This window comes from Phasianus colchicus, chromosome 1, assembly GCF_987193195.1.
Source record: "Phasianus colchicus chromosome 1, bPhaCol1.hap1.1, whole genome shotgun sequence".
Lineage (NCBI taxonomy): Eukaryota > Metazoa > Chordata > Aves > Galliformes > Phasianidae > Phasianus > Phasianus colchicus.
Genome location: NC_143436.1, coordinates 194,514,550 through 194,530,694, shown reverse-complemented (window position 1 = coordinate 194,530,694; position 16,145 = coordinate 194,514,550). Strand labels below are relative to the sequence as shown.

The following is a 16,145-nucleotide window of genomic DNA, read 5'->3' as shown; positions in this document are numbered from 1 at the left end:
CAGTTTTGTGTGGAAACAAGCAAGAGGAAATCATCATGTTTGCATGTCGCATGGTGTTACAATAGATTTTCCCTTGCCTGCTAGGAGCAAAACGAGGATAAAGCCAGGGAAAAGTAGCTTAAAAAATAGAAGAGGAAGAAGAGGAAGAATGTAGAATAAAGAAGAAAGTAATAGAAAGTAATGGAAAGAAAGGGAAAGAAAAGGAAAGAAAGGGAAAGAAAGAGAAAGAAAGGGAAAGAGAAATAAAGGGAAAGAAAGGGAATGAAAGAGAAAGAGAAAGAAAGAAAGGGAATGAAAGAGAAAGAGAAAGAAAGAAAGGGAAAGAAAGAAAAAGAGAAAGAAAAAGAGAGAAAGAAAAAGAAGGAGGAAGAAAAAGAAAAAAAGAAGGGTTGAAGAAAGACTTCACAAATGCCACATCTTTGGCTGGACCCTTGCGCATTCCTGTCCCTTATTAGATGGAAACTTATTAAAAGTGTGACTTTGGTTCAGCAAAGGTTGACACACCACCTGAGTCTCTTCTTTTGCAAGGGATGAAGACATGAGACTGGCACGTACAGGGATGGTTTCAGCTTGGGGAAGTTTCTTTTGAGGGAGAATAGAAGGTAATTCACACCCTAGGGTCTGGGTTTTAATTATTTTTGACTGATAGCTTCCTTATAAAGAGATCCAACCCATCTTCTTGAGAGATCCACCCAGATTGCTTTGCTGTTCATCTGGAAACGGGCTTTCCAGGCCTGCCTACTAGAAGGTTTCTAGAAGTTTTATACAGCCCTCCTTTTAGAAGGTTCTACCTCCACCTCTGCCCTCCAGGGAGTCCCAACCGTCCTTCCAGAAACTTCCATGGCACCTCTCAAGTGAAGGTAGCCACCAAGAGCCATCAGCCCATCTTGGTGGCCTCCAGCCCACACCACCCTCAGTCCCCACGGCCTGCAGGACAAAGGCACAACCTCTCCATCACCATGGGCTCAGGTAGGGATGAGCAGGAAGGGCACCAGCCCCTGCCATGGGACTCACTGCTCCAAGGAAGGGATGCTCCAGCACCAGGAGGACAAAACCTGTGTCCATCTCAAGGTACTGTCCAAGCCCAAAGCAATAGTAATTACTGTCGATTATATTGATGATAACGGGAGAGGAAATTCTGGCTGAAGAGAACAAAGAAGTCTTCAAATCTTACAACAACCACTGACCTGAGCGTAGGAGATTTTTTTACCTTAACTTTTTTTTTTTTCCCATAGCTTCCCATGCACAGAAATGTGGGTAGGACCCAGTTTAGCCATGAAGGGCATGAAAAGCTATCAGAGCTCTCAAAATATATATATTTATTTTGAGAGCTCTGATGTATATATAACATTGATATTCCCCTAAATGAAATGACTCCATGTATAACGTGCTTTTCAGGACCTGCTTTCCCAGGGTGTTCACACAGCTCCCAGTACAACCAAGCTCTGATCCAGGGGCAGGTCCCACTCATGTAACACATGCAGTACTACTGCAGAAAAGCCCAATATGAAAACACAACACAGGAAAAACGTGAAGCAGGTGTTTTTTTTCCAAATGGAAAGAGTAATTACTTTAGTGGAAGCAGTAATTACTTTATTATTGTTTTCTTGCACCCAAGCAGGTGTCATATCATATAGATCCTAGAGAAGGGTAGATAAGTTATACTGTAGAGAGAGCAAAGTGGGTCTATGAAAGCACAAGATTAGGTGTAGTACCACAGGGCAGATCCATTCTGCAAACCAGGGGTGTGTGGTAAAGGACTCCACTTGCAACAACCACTGGGATCATGTTCCCAAAAATTCCTTCCAGACTTTTTGAATACACAGCCACAGAAAGCAGAAGGGTTGAGAAATTCCCATCCAAGCAGTCGAAGAGTCGCATGCAATGCTGGAGTGTGAGTAGATGAGTAAGGACAGAAAGAATTTGATTGCTCCAAGTGAGGAAGGAAATGTGTGACGTTAAAGCTTCTATTAATGCTGATTCATTAACGGGATTATCCTGAAGTGCCCTATAAATGTGATAAACCATCAGATTTGGGGTCAGGACCCTAAAGATGTTGTTATCTGCTAGACCAGAGCTTGGGGTGGGAGTTGAACCTCCCTATATATGAGTCAACCCCATAGGTGCATAGAGCATTTATCACGTAGGGTAGTGAAGAGTATTCTATAGCACATACGTTTCCTTGGTGTGGTGGGAGACCATCACCACTTGACACTGTAAACTTCTCAGGAAATCTGGAGATGCTCGAAGTTACAGCTTTGCTGTATACACGGGGAATATGAGGCATGGAGAGCAGCCCAGACGGTCCCGGTCAACAACCAAGCAAACAGCAATAGCACAGTATCATTAAATTAGGCATAAAATGCATTACAAATCAAAAGCTGTTTAGACTGAGGGGTTACGAAGACCTTGCACAATTACTGGGGCCAGCCTCAAAACACCCCAAAACAGGCAAAGGATGGACCCACCGCAAAGAGTTCAGTGGTACACAAGAGTTGCTTTGGCCCTGTTGGGCGGGCCACCAGAAGTTCCTCTCCTCTGATTTTGAGCCTGAGCTCCTTCATATAACTGATTTATAAGTTTGGGTTACCATAGAATAACAGATGGTTTGACTTACAAGGGAACTCAAAGCCCACCCAGCCCCCAGCCCCCCCATAGGCAGGGACACCTCCCCATCAGACCAGGTTGCCCAAAACCCCATCCAACCTGTCCTTGAGCATCCTGCCAAGGATGGGGAATCCACAGTTTCTCATGGCCATGTGTTGTCGGCAGTGGTGGCTTTGCTCCATGTCCCGCCCATGCAGGATTCAGTTCTGTCCCATGGAGCACACAGAGCTCAGTCCTGGGCTTTGCCTCAGGTGGCCTTCAGCTTTCTAAGAAGTCTCTCTCCCACCACTGAACAGCAACTGTGGGATGGCAAAAAAGTGCTTCCATAGCTCAAACCCAGCCAAGTGCTTGGGGAAAGCAGGAGGAACAAATCCCTTGGAAGAAAATTCTTTTTTTTTAAAAAGGAGCTCAGAAAGGAGGGAAACACTTCTTTGAAGATAAATCCCACTTTGTGCAGTTCAGCATGTCCTGGCTCGGCTCCCTCTCTGCTCCTGTGAATTCCTGAGCTGCTCTTTGTGCTGTGTTGCTGAGGGATGACGATAAGATTGGGACACAGCATGTGGGACCCTCTGCATCCCCCCAGCTCCGGCCCCAGTGAGGGCAGCACGTTGCCGCCAGCCCCATCTCCAAGGGAAGACTTTGTCTGCCGGCCAAAAGGGAGGAAGAAAAGAGGTCTGCAGATCACATACCTCTGTCGGCAGCTCTGCAGAGTGCTATTCAGCCTGGACAAAGGATGGGGCCCATGGACGGTCATTTTTCCAAAACCCCCAGTACCAGCCTTCCCCAGACTGCTGGAGTTAATAGGCTTGGAGCAAAACACCCCTGCAAGGAAGGGACGCTTTCCATGAGCTTTCTCTTTTACATCATCTCTATGCATCAGGGCTGGTCCATTCTTATGCTGTTAAGATGCAGTTCTGCTGTTTCCAGTGCAAAACTCTTTCTATCTCATTAAATGCTACTCCACCTTTGTATCTCAGTAAAGTTTTGAACAAACTTTGGAGTGAAAGGATTGTCTGACACTCAAGATCCACGTTCTAGTTCCCCCATCAGGTTGCCCAGAGAGGTGGTGGGTGCCCCATCCCTGCACTTAAGGTCAGGCACCTGATGGAGCTGTGGGTGTCCCTGTTCATTGAATGCTATAGCATGAATCCAGCCCAAGATGAAGGCGCTTTCATCACTCAAACTCAACAAGCCAATCCCAACACACCTTAAAGGACCGTCTGCACCCTGGGCTTCATGAGTTGTCTTTATATAGCTATGGCACTCGGGCACCAAAGGGCACTGCTACATAGAAGACCACCCCATAGAAAAGCTCAGAGCAGTCAGACATCAGCTGATGAGATAAGGAAAGTGCTTCCCAGGATCTGGGAGAGCCAGGCACTACCAGGCACATGATGGACTTTGCCCTGCTGTAGTGCCTCATATTCACAGAATGGCCAAAAAAATGTATCCCTCCAAACAACATTCACAATAACCCAAGAGGAGGGTGGGATAGGTGCAGCCTGATAGCAGCAGAGGGAAGAAGTCACAGGGGTGAAACACTGAAGTGGGGGTTGGATAATTCGAGGGAAGGAAAAGCAAAATGGTTTGGTGCCATTCACCAACATTACTTGCACAAACTGGGTTTCGCCCAACTAGAAAGTGTTAAAAACTTTTCAGGGAAACAGAGCACTCAGGAGAGAGCCTGGTGACCCCACAGAACCTTTCTGACTGCCTTAAGGCATGAATCAATTAAAGCAATCACGGAGCAAAGGTTAATCAGTAGCAAGTACATCTTAAGAAATAGGCAGTCGTTTAAAAAGCAATTGCTCTTGCCAATTCTGCCGACTCCATCCCACTCCCCCCTCTCCTTTTCTAAAGTGCCTTTTATTTCTCAAACTCTGGAGGCTTTCCAAAACAAGTCCAGGATTAGGAACAGGAAGGGACCAGCCAGAATCGTGCTCCAATCCTGACTCAAAACATTTCTACGCAAGTAATGAGACTCCATTGATGAGAAGCTGAAGGACAAGGTTCCTCATCTCTCTTCCTACAGCATCATATGTACTACCTAGACCACAGCCACCCAAGCACCAGAGAGGATGTGAGCTGGGAGGATGGAGAATCCATCCAGACCCTTAGAGCAGGTCCTCATCATACTTAACACAGCACCTGTGGACATCACAAATAGGGCAATTAGGGGCAGGAGAGAAGGACTGGTATGAGGCCAGGATCTGGGTAGGATAAGGTCATAGAATCATAGAATCATGAAGGTTGGAATGACCAATAGGATCATCTAGTCCAACCATCGACTGCTGTCTGTGGCTGCTCTAGATCATGTCACTCAATGTGACATCCATGCTCTTGTAGAAAACCTCCAGGAATTATGACTGTTCAGCCCTCTAAGGACTCTCCTTCCCTCTTTTTTCCTGGAGGGTGCAAAGAAATGATGAAATGCCACAGATGCCAATGTTCTGCTGGTGAGGAGTTGCAAGGAACACGGACCAAGACCTCCCTACACAAGGGATGCCACCAAACAACAAACCCTCAGCCACCAAAAAGCCAGCACATGAAGGATGAGGTGAGGATGAGATGCTGAAGGGATGAGCACCTGCAGGCAGCCTCCTCTGCTCCCTTGTGTGAGGTGTCCAAAGCTGGAGCAGTGGCTGCAACGTGGAGCCAAGCCAAGTTCAGGCTGGTGCAAAAGGATAGAATCATAGAACTATAGAATAGTTGGAGTTGGAAGGAACCTCAAAGATCATATATTTCCAACCCCCTGCCATGGACAGGGTTGCCAAGCATTAAATCAGTCTGCCCAGGGCCCCATCCAGCCTGGCCTTGAACACCTCCAAGGATAGGGCATCCCCAAAATGGTCCAGGGTGCATCAAAAGTACCATCTCCACACTGTTCTGTCCATGTCACCTCCCTTTCCTTCTTCCTATTGAGACCTGGAGCCCATAGGATCTTGCCAACTTCTTTTCCTATTTATATATTAGTCCAAACTCCTCACGTCTCCCATGCAAAGCTGCCAAGTGGTCGTTTGGCCATGGGGTGGGATTTGCTTCATCTCTCAGCTGATGCACTGCCTCTCATTGCCATTGCCCGTTGCCATACCCATTGCCAAACAGCAGCAAGTGTTAGCAAAACTTACTGCCAAAGGGCTACAAACCTGGAGAAAACATGTTTTCTGTTACAGTTCTTTTGTTATCATGCTAAGTACCCACTTGCACACAGGTAGTCCTGCAACAAGCTTCCACTGAGTCTAAAGAGCTGTATTTTCATCACCCCAGTGGCAAATAAAGCCCACAAGACCCCAACCAGTCACCTCTCGAGTCCGATGCCATGCCATAAGAAAGCCACAGTTCTGCTCGTGGAACACAGCTTGTTGTTTCTCATCAAAGTTTTCAAAGTTCCCTAGAAATCTCACGCATCTTTTAAACATTTCAATAGCAAAGTTGGAAAGGAAGAGGCTTTGGCTCCTTTTACATCCAGAGGGGTTTTTTTAATTAAAATCCAGCTGGTCCCACAGCACTTTCTGCATTTTCTTTAGTGAAACGTAGCTAAACACTTTGAACAGCTGTAGGAAATTACCTCCAATCTCTCCTGCCCTTCCACCTGGAGTTTTGTGCCAGAGGATGTATGCAGGGAGACCCCATTGGGAGAGCAGGAATCCCAAAGTAAGGAGAAGGAATCAAGAGATGTACACTATAGGCTGGACCTCCGGCCAACCAGAATCCACATTATCCAATCCAAACCTGCATTATCCAACTCAAACCCACATTATCCAACCCAAACTTGGCTCGGTGCTGGTCCCCAGGTTTACAACAGCTCACCAAGACACTCTCCTTCCAGATGTACACCTGCACAGCCAACCCTATATCAAGGCTCCCAACCTGGGCAATGGACATCACTGCCCACCCAAGGGACACGAGGGATGCGTCGGACCTGAGTGCCACTGCCCGTTCTCAGCCTCCCTGAATGGGTCGTGATTATTTGCAGCTGTTCCCAGATGTTCCCTTTCCACGGGTTATTTGTTCCCGGGACGACCTCCCCGTTCACACGCCGTGGGAAGAAAGAGAGAGGCTCCTTTCTCCCGATTCCTATGGAAACAGCCCTTTATCCGAGAGGCATTAGGAATGCTCGCCCGCCGCTTCCCTCCCTCCAGCCCCACGGCCACCCACTGCTCATACCTCATCCCAGCTCCTTTCCTCCTCTCCACAGCTCACAGCAAACTCATCTGAGAGAGAAGCCGGGCTGCTCAATGCCTTTTCCTCCCCAGAAAGCCACCAGAACCCCCCCAAATTGCAATAATTCCCTTCTCTCCCCCTTTGTTATCGATTCTCCCCATTCACCAGCTTTTCAGGCTTTGTTATCTCTACCCATGCAGAAAACGGTTCGGTCGCACCACTGCTGGATGCCAAACAACGCTCCCAAAACTCTGAAGAATTAAAGAAAAGTCATCGAAATCCCCCCGCTGCGGTGCTAACTTTCAGGGCAGGCAGGGATGAGTTGGAGGGACGCATTTCACCAAAGATCATCTTTAGAATGAGGATGCTGGAAGGAGCTCACCTCAGCAGGGTGCACGTGGAGGGGTATTCCTGCTCTCTGCCACACTTGGGTGTCGGTGTCCTTTGCTCGTGACACTCCTGGTCCCGAATGGTGGCACGGCTCCGTGACACCCAGCATTAGAGAGGCTGAGGAGCCGTCCCTCCCACGGTAGGAGGGGCCACGTGAGGCTTAATAAATTCAGTCCTGAAGGCTGGGAGAATTCAAATCCCATCACGGGACGTGGGCAGCCGCTCACCGCACGGCTCTGGGAGAAATTAGGTGAGTCCAGGTTAGGTTCATCCCATGCAGAATGTGAGAGCCTGGTGCTAAAGTGCTGCTCCGGCAGAATGGGGTGACTGCAGGATGGGGTTCGAGGAAATATCCCAAATATTTGGGCAAGATGCATCAGCGCTGATCCACAGCATCCTCTGGGAGAGCATTTCCTGCATCTGTAAGCCTCAGGCAGAAATCTGCTGCACACCATTTCTGAACAGCTCCAGACACGAACTGTGCTTTTTTATTATTATTTTTTTTTTCCAGTGTTTTTGGGACTTTAATAACTTAATCCTATTAGAGACATAACTTCCTTCGGGGGAAGGGGGGCGAGGGGCAGATCAGCATAACAAAAGCATTTTGTGCGGTTGAATTTTGTAACTTCCAACTTGCCGTCGCCGTAGGGGAGGCAGCTGTGAAGTTTCTCAGGCTGCACAGCTCACCTTACACACAGCTCCTCCTTCTCCTGCATAGCTCTTTCATGGTATCATAGAATCATTAAGGTTGGAAAAGACTGCTAAGATCAAGTCCAGCCCCAACCCATCACCACCATGCCCACTGACTGTGTCCCTAAACCATGTCCCTCTTTGCTGCACAAGAGGCCAAAAAAATATCCCCCCAGCTCCAGAGGAATGCTAGAAACACCATCAATGTAGACCTGTCATCCATCATTTTTACACTGGGGTTTTTCTTGTTGGATGAAGAGACAGATCCAAAGGTCCCTCAACAGCAGACTCAGCAACGTGCCTTAAGGAGCAGGGAAGGAGAGGGCAGAAATGACAGTCTGGTGTTTTTTAGGCAGTCCATGTTGTTGCAGAGATTAACTCTCAATTAGAAGATGGGTCACAGAGATAAACAGCCTGACTCGCTCTGAAACTTGCTGGGTTTCACAGCAGGCAGAGGGCATTGAACACTTCCACTGTAAAAGCAGTACTGATAATTCCTAGATAGCACTGGATTCCACAGCACCATCATTTTCCTTCAGAGTTAGAATATCAAAGAAGTGAAGGAACCACAAGGTATGCGATGAATGCAGAAGCAGATGGTTTTAGTGCAGGCTGTCTTGGAGCTAAAACTCAGATGGAGTCGATCAAGGAATCATAGAATCATTAAAGCTGGAAAAGACCTGTAGGATCCCCAAGTCCAACCCCAACCCACCCCACCATGCCCACTAACCTCGTCCCTCAGTGTCACATCCCTCGTCCCTCAGTGTCACATCCCTCCTCTCTTAGTGTCACATCCCCACTGTCCTTGAAAACCTCCAGGGACGGTGACTCCACCACTCCCTGGGCAGCCTGTTTCAATCCATTACCAGCCCTTCCAAATAAAAATTTTTTGTAATATCCGACCTGAACCTTCCCTGGTGCAACTTGAGACCATTCCCTCTCATCCTTTCAAATAAGCTGGTTTCCTTCCCAAAAACAACAGCGTGGTTTTGCATCTTGCCCTTCCTTCTGGGGCAGACTCAAAGCCCTCTGTGCTGCATTTTGCTCTCTCTTTGGTATCTCCAGCTCAGAGTCCAGTGCCTTATCTCAACTAGAAAACCCTTGCCCCAAACACCCCCACCTGTCCCAGCCCTGCCAGCAGCTGTCACTGAAGCACAGCTGGGTGGTAATTGGGCTCCACGTGATGGACCTCATCCGAACCAGCACCGAAATGGGATCTGCCAACAACAAGCCCAGCCCTGAGGTTTATGAGTCCATAAAGGAAGTATCTGCAGGGACTTGGTGTTGTAGAAACCCCACTCAGGGATATCAGCCTTGAACTCAGGTGAGTTGTGCATCTGAAGATAAAACCATGGAGAATGGCACAAACAGGGAGTGCCAGAGCAGGGATGTCTCCTCCCCCAGGTGCCATCCAGGATGAAAAGTCCAGGGCTGCATTTGGGTGAGAAATACATAGATTCACATCCTGCCACCTCTGACTTGGGATGTGTGTCCTGTCTGCTGCTCTGTGCTCCATAGTGTTGCACGTGGAGCAGGAGACCCATGCAGAGGGCAAGATCCCTGCAAGGTGAACCATAGAAACTGTGGCATTTATGGTACTGGTGTTTATAGGAGCAGCACAGGAAAAGGGGACTTCAGCCCTTACATCGTGCAGCCCAGCACAATACCCAGCTGCAGGGAGCACAGCTACAGACTGCGGTGTGGCCAGGGGAGATTTTACACTGCGACCCAAAGCCTCCATCCCACTGCAGCAAACTCTGCCTCTTGCAGTTGCAGCAGCTCCATTTTCCAATCTCTTCCATTAGTCTGGTGCTGCGTGCAGCGTGGACCAGCTGATGTGGCATTATATAAAGAGGGTGAGTGCCTGTCCTCTCATTTCTTCTTCCATATTTCATGGCTATCCTTTATACTATGGGATCATGTTGCTCTTTCCCAGCAGAAATGAGGGTTGGTGATGAAAGGCATGCAAGCTGAGTTAACCCAAGGAGGGCTCGGAGAAGCAGATGCAAGGAGCAGTGAGGAAAAGCTTGGGGAAATGCCAAATGTTTCTACACCTTAGCAAAGCAGTGTGGGAAACAGTGTGGGTACCTCTCTTCTGTGCCAGTCCTGCCCTCAGGAGCAGCCTTTGAGCATTTCAGCTCTGCACTGGAGAGAAATCAGTGGATTATCACCTGCCCAGTGCCCTTTATGGCATGATCCCAATGCACTCAAGTCCTGGATGCTATTGCAGGACAAAGGCTTCTATGGCAAGTAGGGTAAACAGCCCCAAAGTTGTGCAGGTAATGGGTTTGGGACACAAGACGTAGGGTAAGAGATATTTCATGGTTGTTAGGAGAGAATGTTGAGCAGTGCCTTTGTATTGCAAAGGGACTCCCAGGGAGCAAGCTCTGCTACAGACCTGTCGTTTGGGTCCTGTCCAAGTCATTTCCAGGTCCATTGGGAATCACAGAATCCTGTCCTCAATGGATCACAGGATGGTGTGGGGGAGAGAGGTCTCCCTGGCAGCAAAGCCCACTTCAGCACTAACCCAATGTTCATATGATGGTTCCTTCCCGGGCAGGTTTGCACTCCTCCAAGAATGGGGACACCAAGGCTGTCATTATAGGATCATTAAGGTTGGAAATGATCTCTAAGATCACCAAGTCCAACTCCAACTCATCCCACCATGCCCACATATCATGTCCCTCAGAGACACATCTCCACAGTTCTTGAACACATCCATGGATGGTGGCTCCACCACCTCCCTGGGCAGCCTGTGCCACTGCATTGCCACTCTTTCTGAGAATAAACTTTTCCTCACACCCAACCTGACCCACTCCTGGTGAAACTTAAGGCCATCACCTGTCATCCTATCACTGCTACCTGGGAGTAGAGGCCGACCCCATCTCACCACAACCTCCTTTTCAGGAGGTGGCCTTCAGCCTCCAGGAGATGAGTAGGGTAGGGCAGTTCCATTGGAAGGGACCTTCAAAGATCATCTTGCCCAACCACCTGGCCACTTCAGAGCTAACCAGAAGTCAGCAAACTTTTGAAGTGCATTCACACCTGGCACCCAGTTCACTGATTAAAATGTTGAAAAGTTGGGAATGGAGGACACAGAGTGATGATGGAGAAACTCTGGGACGAGGGGAAATCGTTTCAAGGTAAAAGAGGGGAGATTTGGATTGGATATAAGGAAGAAGTGTTTTACAGTAAGGGTAGTGAGGCACTGGCACAGGTTGCCCAGAGAGGTGGTGGTTTCCCATCCCTGGGGACACCCAAGGTCAGGCTGGATGGGGCTCTGAGCACCTGATGGAGCTGTGGGTGTCCCTGTTCAGTGCAGGAGAATTGAACTTCATGGCCTTAAATGTCTCTTCCAACTGAAACACTTCTGTGATTCTCTGATTCTAGGACAATCCTTTTACACCTGCTGCTGCTATGCACCCACCCACAGCATGCAGCCAACAAACTTCGAGCTTTGCAGTGGAAATTGGGAAACGTAAAGAGAAAGGCATCCCCAGTGCAGCTACCAGAAGAGGGCATTACAGCCGCAGGAATGGGAAAGGAGCAGCCTGAGAAGCCTGCAAGCTCGCTGAGTTCAACCTCTAAATTCTCCCCAGGTATGAGCCTGGCGAGCAAAACCTGGAACTGCTCTCGGTGCTAAAAATCAGGGACGCAGAAAAAACATCGTCTGCAGGGGGGGATAATGAACCCGTTGAACCTACCAGCATCAATTCTCCTAGCATTCATTTCGCCCTTTTTTCTCCCAAATAAACGAAGATCTGCAGAACAACCCCTAAGGATTTAGATGCCAGCTTGCTGTCTGGCTCAGAGCTAAAGTTGTGTGTTCCCCAGAGCTTTTCCTCTGGCTTCCACCCTTTCCCTTTTCACACCAGTCCTGCTCTAACACAAGGCATCGTCTCTCCTTAAGCCTTAGCAATAAGTGGGGCTACACTGGAGCCACACAGGAACTAAAAGGCCAAAACACTGCATTTAGGTATGAAAAATTATAAGTTTAGAAGTTTGGAGTAGGTGCTACTTCCAACGAAATAGCTATAACTGCACATTGAATTGCCATTGTGGGGTATACATGATCCCCAATCTGGCAGCACAGAGTCACCAAACATCAACCCAGTCACCACCTTTATGTGCACTTTTTTGGGGGGACACATACCAGGACCACCAGTCTGCCAGGTACCAAACCTTGTGTAGTTTTACAGGGGGGGGAAGAAGAGGAGGAGGGGGCTGCAGCACCAGGCTCTAACGAGATGAGGACATCAATGCGGGATGCTACCACACCTCAGCAGAGAATCCCAGCCACTTGGGCTGCTATGTTCCTACTCAAGAGACAGGAACCTTCATTTTTGTCCAAAGAGCTCTTGCAAAGCAGCTGAAGCATCAGTTCTGGACACAGAGGAGGAATTTAAGAAGTAACCTGCAATTGCCTTATTCTAATTGGCTAGCTCCCCATTCAAGGCATTCCCCTTCCTTACAGCTCCCTCTCTAATACACCAGGCTCAGCACCCCGACTTGGAAGAGCATGGCAGATCCCCACTCCTGGCCACCCTCACGTTCCCAGGAAATGACTTCCCACCAGGTTTGGTTTGTTGGGCTCCAGACACCCAGATCTGCCCAACAGCCACAAGCAGACGACCAATTTCAGAAGGGTTTTGGTGGTGGGAACACATCCTGTGCTTGATCCAAGCTGCAGTGAGGTACTTGTGCAAACAAACATGTAGGTGAATTCTTCTCATCAGCTTCATCCTACTGATCCCACAAGAAAAAGTAGTGCTGGGGAAAACAGTTGTACATATCTCTCCTGAATCCTCCCCTATTTCCTCCTCTGCACCAGGAGCCGTGGACACCAAGTTCTACCTGCAACCTGTAGAACCACGAGTTCTACAAGCAACTGGGAAGCAACAATGCCAACATCCTCCTCTTCTGCTCCTCCTCAAGCTGTGGTCTAGATCCTCTTCCAGACATTTCTCAGAGCATTAATGACTTCCAAATGAATTTTGATAAAGCAGCAAAAATCGCATTTACTTCAACAGCTTTCAGTGTAAAGTCACTTTGCTCTATCAAGTAAGATCTAATTAAAACAGACCAGAGAAGCACAGCTTCTCCTTCGAGCATCCCACTCATTCCTGCACACATCGCTGAAACAAAGAGAAGTAGAACCAGGTAATTCATTCGGGTTTTATTTAAGGTGTCAATTTTGTTTTTAAACGGCTGAGCTGACCTTGTACTTCAAACAAATTGGGCACCATCAGAGAGCTTTGCCACGACAGCACAAAGAAAGAGGAACAAATTTCCTACCTGATTTGAGAATGGCCGCAGCCCTCGTTATTTCCCAGCAGACACACAGATCTGCCCACAGGTCAAAGCTGCAGTGGTGCAACAAAGCCTTCGCTGCAAACACGATCCCAAAAGCATGGCAGCTGTCAACACAAACCCAAAGCAGTGCTGATGATGCTGAATTGAAAGATGGGAATGAGTTTCTTGCCATACACAGGGGCCTGATTTAAATTTGCTTCTGCATTCTCGTGTATCTGAAAAATCTGGCCTTTCTCCATTTCCCTGGCACAACAAGGCTACCTCCTCCATTCAAACATCCCCTTTTTCTTTCCAGCTGAAATCTCTTGCCAACCTCCTGGATTGGCTCTAGTGGGATCCCCTCACTCCTTCCTGAATTTCCCCAGGGATTGTGGAATTGAGTTTTTAACTTCTGCTTCTTTCTTGGACCAACACCACCTTCTGCTCCTTTTCCACAGGCATCCATGCTGTCTGCAAGTTTCCATCCAGCTCCCATATGTATTGCTGCTTTGTCTCCCACTGACTGGCAGTTCATCTGCTCCTTGAGACCCCACATGTGATGCTGTGCTCTGTCATTGGCAGCAAACGCTGGGATCAACCCTAGGACAGCAATGATCTTTGCACTTGATCCGGTGGGTTTACAGCACCAAAATACATCCACAGGTTCTCTACTATGATGACAACGAGAAGCCATTGATAAGTGTTGGTATTTCATGCTAGGAAGATAAGCAGAGATTCAGACTTCACCTTTAACAATTTTAATTTCTTAACAACTTTTTTACAACTTTACAATTTTATAATAACTTCTAAACTTTTCTTTATGGTAACAGTGGCAGAGCACTGGAACAGGTTGCCTGGAGAGGTGGTGGAGTCTTCTTCTATGGAGATATTCAAGACCCAGCTGGATGCCTACCTGTGCCACCTATTGTAGAGCACTTGCAAGGGGGATTGGACTCAATCTCTTGAGGTCCCTTCCAGCCCCTATGATTCTGTATTATTTAAATTATTATTGAGTGTACAAACAGAATTGCCAGCTCTTAGCTAAGATGCTCAAATATCTTCTCCCTAGGACTTTGGTGTGAACCTTTCATTGTCTGCAGAGACTGGCGAATTTAAAAGCAAGTACCAACCTACCATTGGCCATTTCAGACCATTTTTTTAAGTACTTTGCTGCAAATACCACCTATTGATACCAACCCGTGGTATTTTGAAAGACAGGTGCATTAGAACAGCAATGAAAATCTCAGCTCTGAAGTGACTTTACATGCTTCAGGGCCACAGGTGGTGGGCATGGTGGTGATGGGTCAGCAGTTGGATTAGATGATCTCAGTGGTCTTTTCCAACTGTAATGATTCAATGGCTTGTAAGCTGTAGTGCATTATACAACTTCTGCACCTAACCTGACAGACATTGCCTAAGATCCCTTAAAAACGAACCAGGTTTTCAGAATGGATAGTCAAACAACTTAATATCTCATGTTCTAATATAGAAGAGAATGTAGAATTAAAAATCAAATAATTGAGGGCTGTGACTACAAAGGGCTGAGACTCAATAGAATCAGTTCACACAGGTTCAAACAAACGAAAAATCAACAGGAAAGCCACCAAAGCAGCTCTCTGGTTAAAAGCTGTTCTTAAATCACAGCAGTCAAGATGTCTGCAGAAAAAATAAGCCACAGAGGTGACTTTCTAAGTCATTCAAGAGCTATTTAAAAGCTCTCGTTATGTGACAGGAACGTGCTACAAGAGCTGATACAGGTGCATAGACCAGGTGATGGAGTGGAGAAAAGGATGCATCTCAGAATGAAAAACACATCTAAATCCTCCTGAGCTTCAGGTAACTACAATTTTTATTTTTATTAATAGGATATTTCTGTTAGCTTGGAGCTGGGGTCAGGCACATCACAGTAAGTTGACTTCTTTCTCATCACAGGTGGGTAAAAAAGAAAAACCTGGGACAGGCTGATGTGTCACTGACACTTCCTTACAGCTTCCTTCCTCTTGAGCAGCTGATAGAAACCAGTGAGGACTAATCCAAAAAGCTGAAGTTGAGAGACAGAAGCAAACCACCAATGTAAGGACAGGAATAAAGACGTTCATGTCCATTATTTTCCAGTAGGCAATAGAGAATCCAAGAGAGGAGCTCATGGAAATAGAGATGGAGATGGAAATGGTCCTTTTCATCTCCTTCATGGAAATGTAGGAGTCCTCCTGCAGAAAAATAAGTTCCTGGATGTGCTGGCAGGTAGGGCATACCTGTGGTATGATTTGCAGCTCCATGGGATACCAAGGGGGGAGTGGGAAAGGAAGCTGAAGGGAAGTCAGGGACAAACAGTGCATTCACTGGAAGCTGGAACCAGATGATTTCTGAAGTCTCTTCCAACCTAAGCTATTCTATGATTTTGCCCAAGGAAATTCATCTCGTGAGGGGAAACCTCTTAATCTTACACGAAGATGGAAAATCTAACAAAGGGACAAAGACAGCAGATTTGGCAACGGACTTCAGACATGGTAGCCTCAAATCAAAGAGTGACCACCCTGTGGTACAAAGGGTAGGAAGGCACCAATAAAGCAAGAGACTTTGCAAACTTTATCTGCAAAACCAGCATAAGGGTTGTCATATATTGGAGGGTGAGTGGGGAAAAACATACATTGGGAGGACAGCCTGGGGCAGAGAGGAAAGGACTGGCTGAGCAGCAGGAAGCAGGAATGAGTTTTTGCACAACACAAGTGTTTAGGTGAGGGAAGGAAACTTACTCAAAACTGATTTAAACTCGTCCCTTAAAGAACCAAAGCAATGTGTACAGCGAGCACAGAGATCTTTTATCCTTTCCCTTGATGTGTAGTTACACCCCTTCAGGACCACTTGGCATCCCATAGGGCTACAGAAACTTCCATCCTTGTCACCTTCAAGCACCCAGTGCCAATAACATGAAAAATAATCCCATCTGACAGAAATGTTGGGTGCCAGTGAATTCTCCAGTCCTCCCTCAGCCCCAGGTT

At 47.4% G+C, this 16,145-nt stretch overlaps 1 protein-coding gene across 1 annotated transcript in view; it reads right to left on the bottom strand.

Annotated features, from left to right (window-relative positions):
- GDPD4 (glycerophosphodiester phosphodiesterase domain containing 4) overlaps nucleotides 1-7,291 on the bottom strand; it is a 35,395-nt gene extending 28,104 nt beyond the window's left edge. The window contains exon 1 of the mRNA XM_090134143.1: nucleotides 7,154-7,291. The gene's annotated coding sequence lies outside the window, so the exon portion shown is untranslated. The remainder of the gene's footprint in view (nucleotides 1-7,153) is intronic.
- Between the last annotated feature and the right edge of the window lie 8,854 nt (nucleotides 7,292-16,145).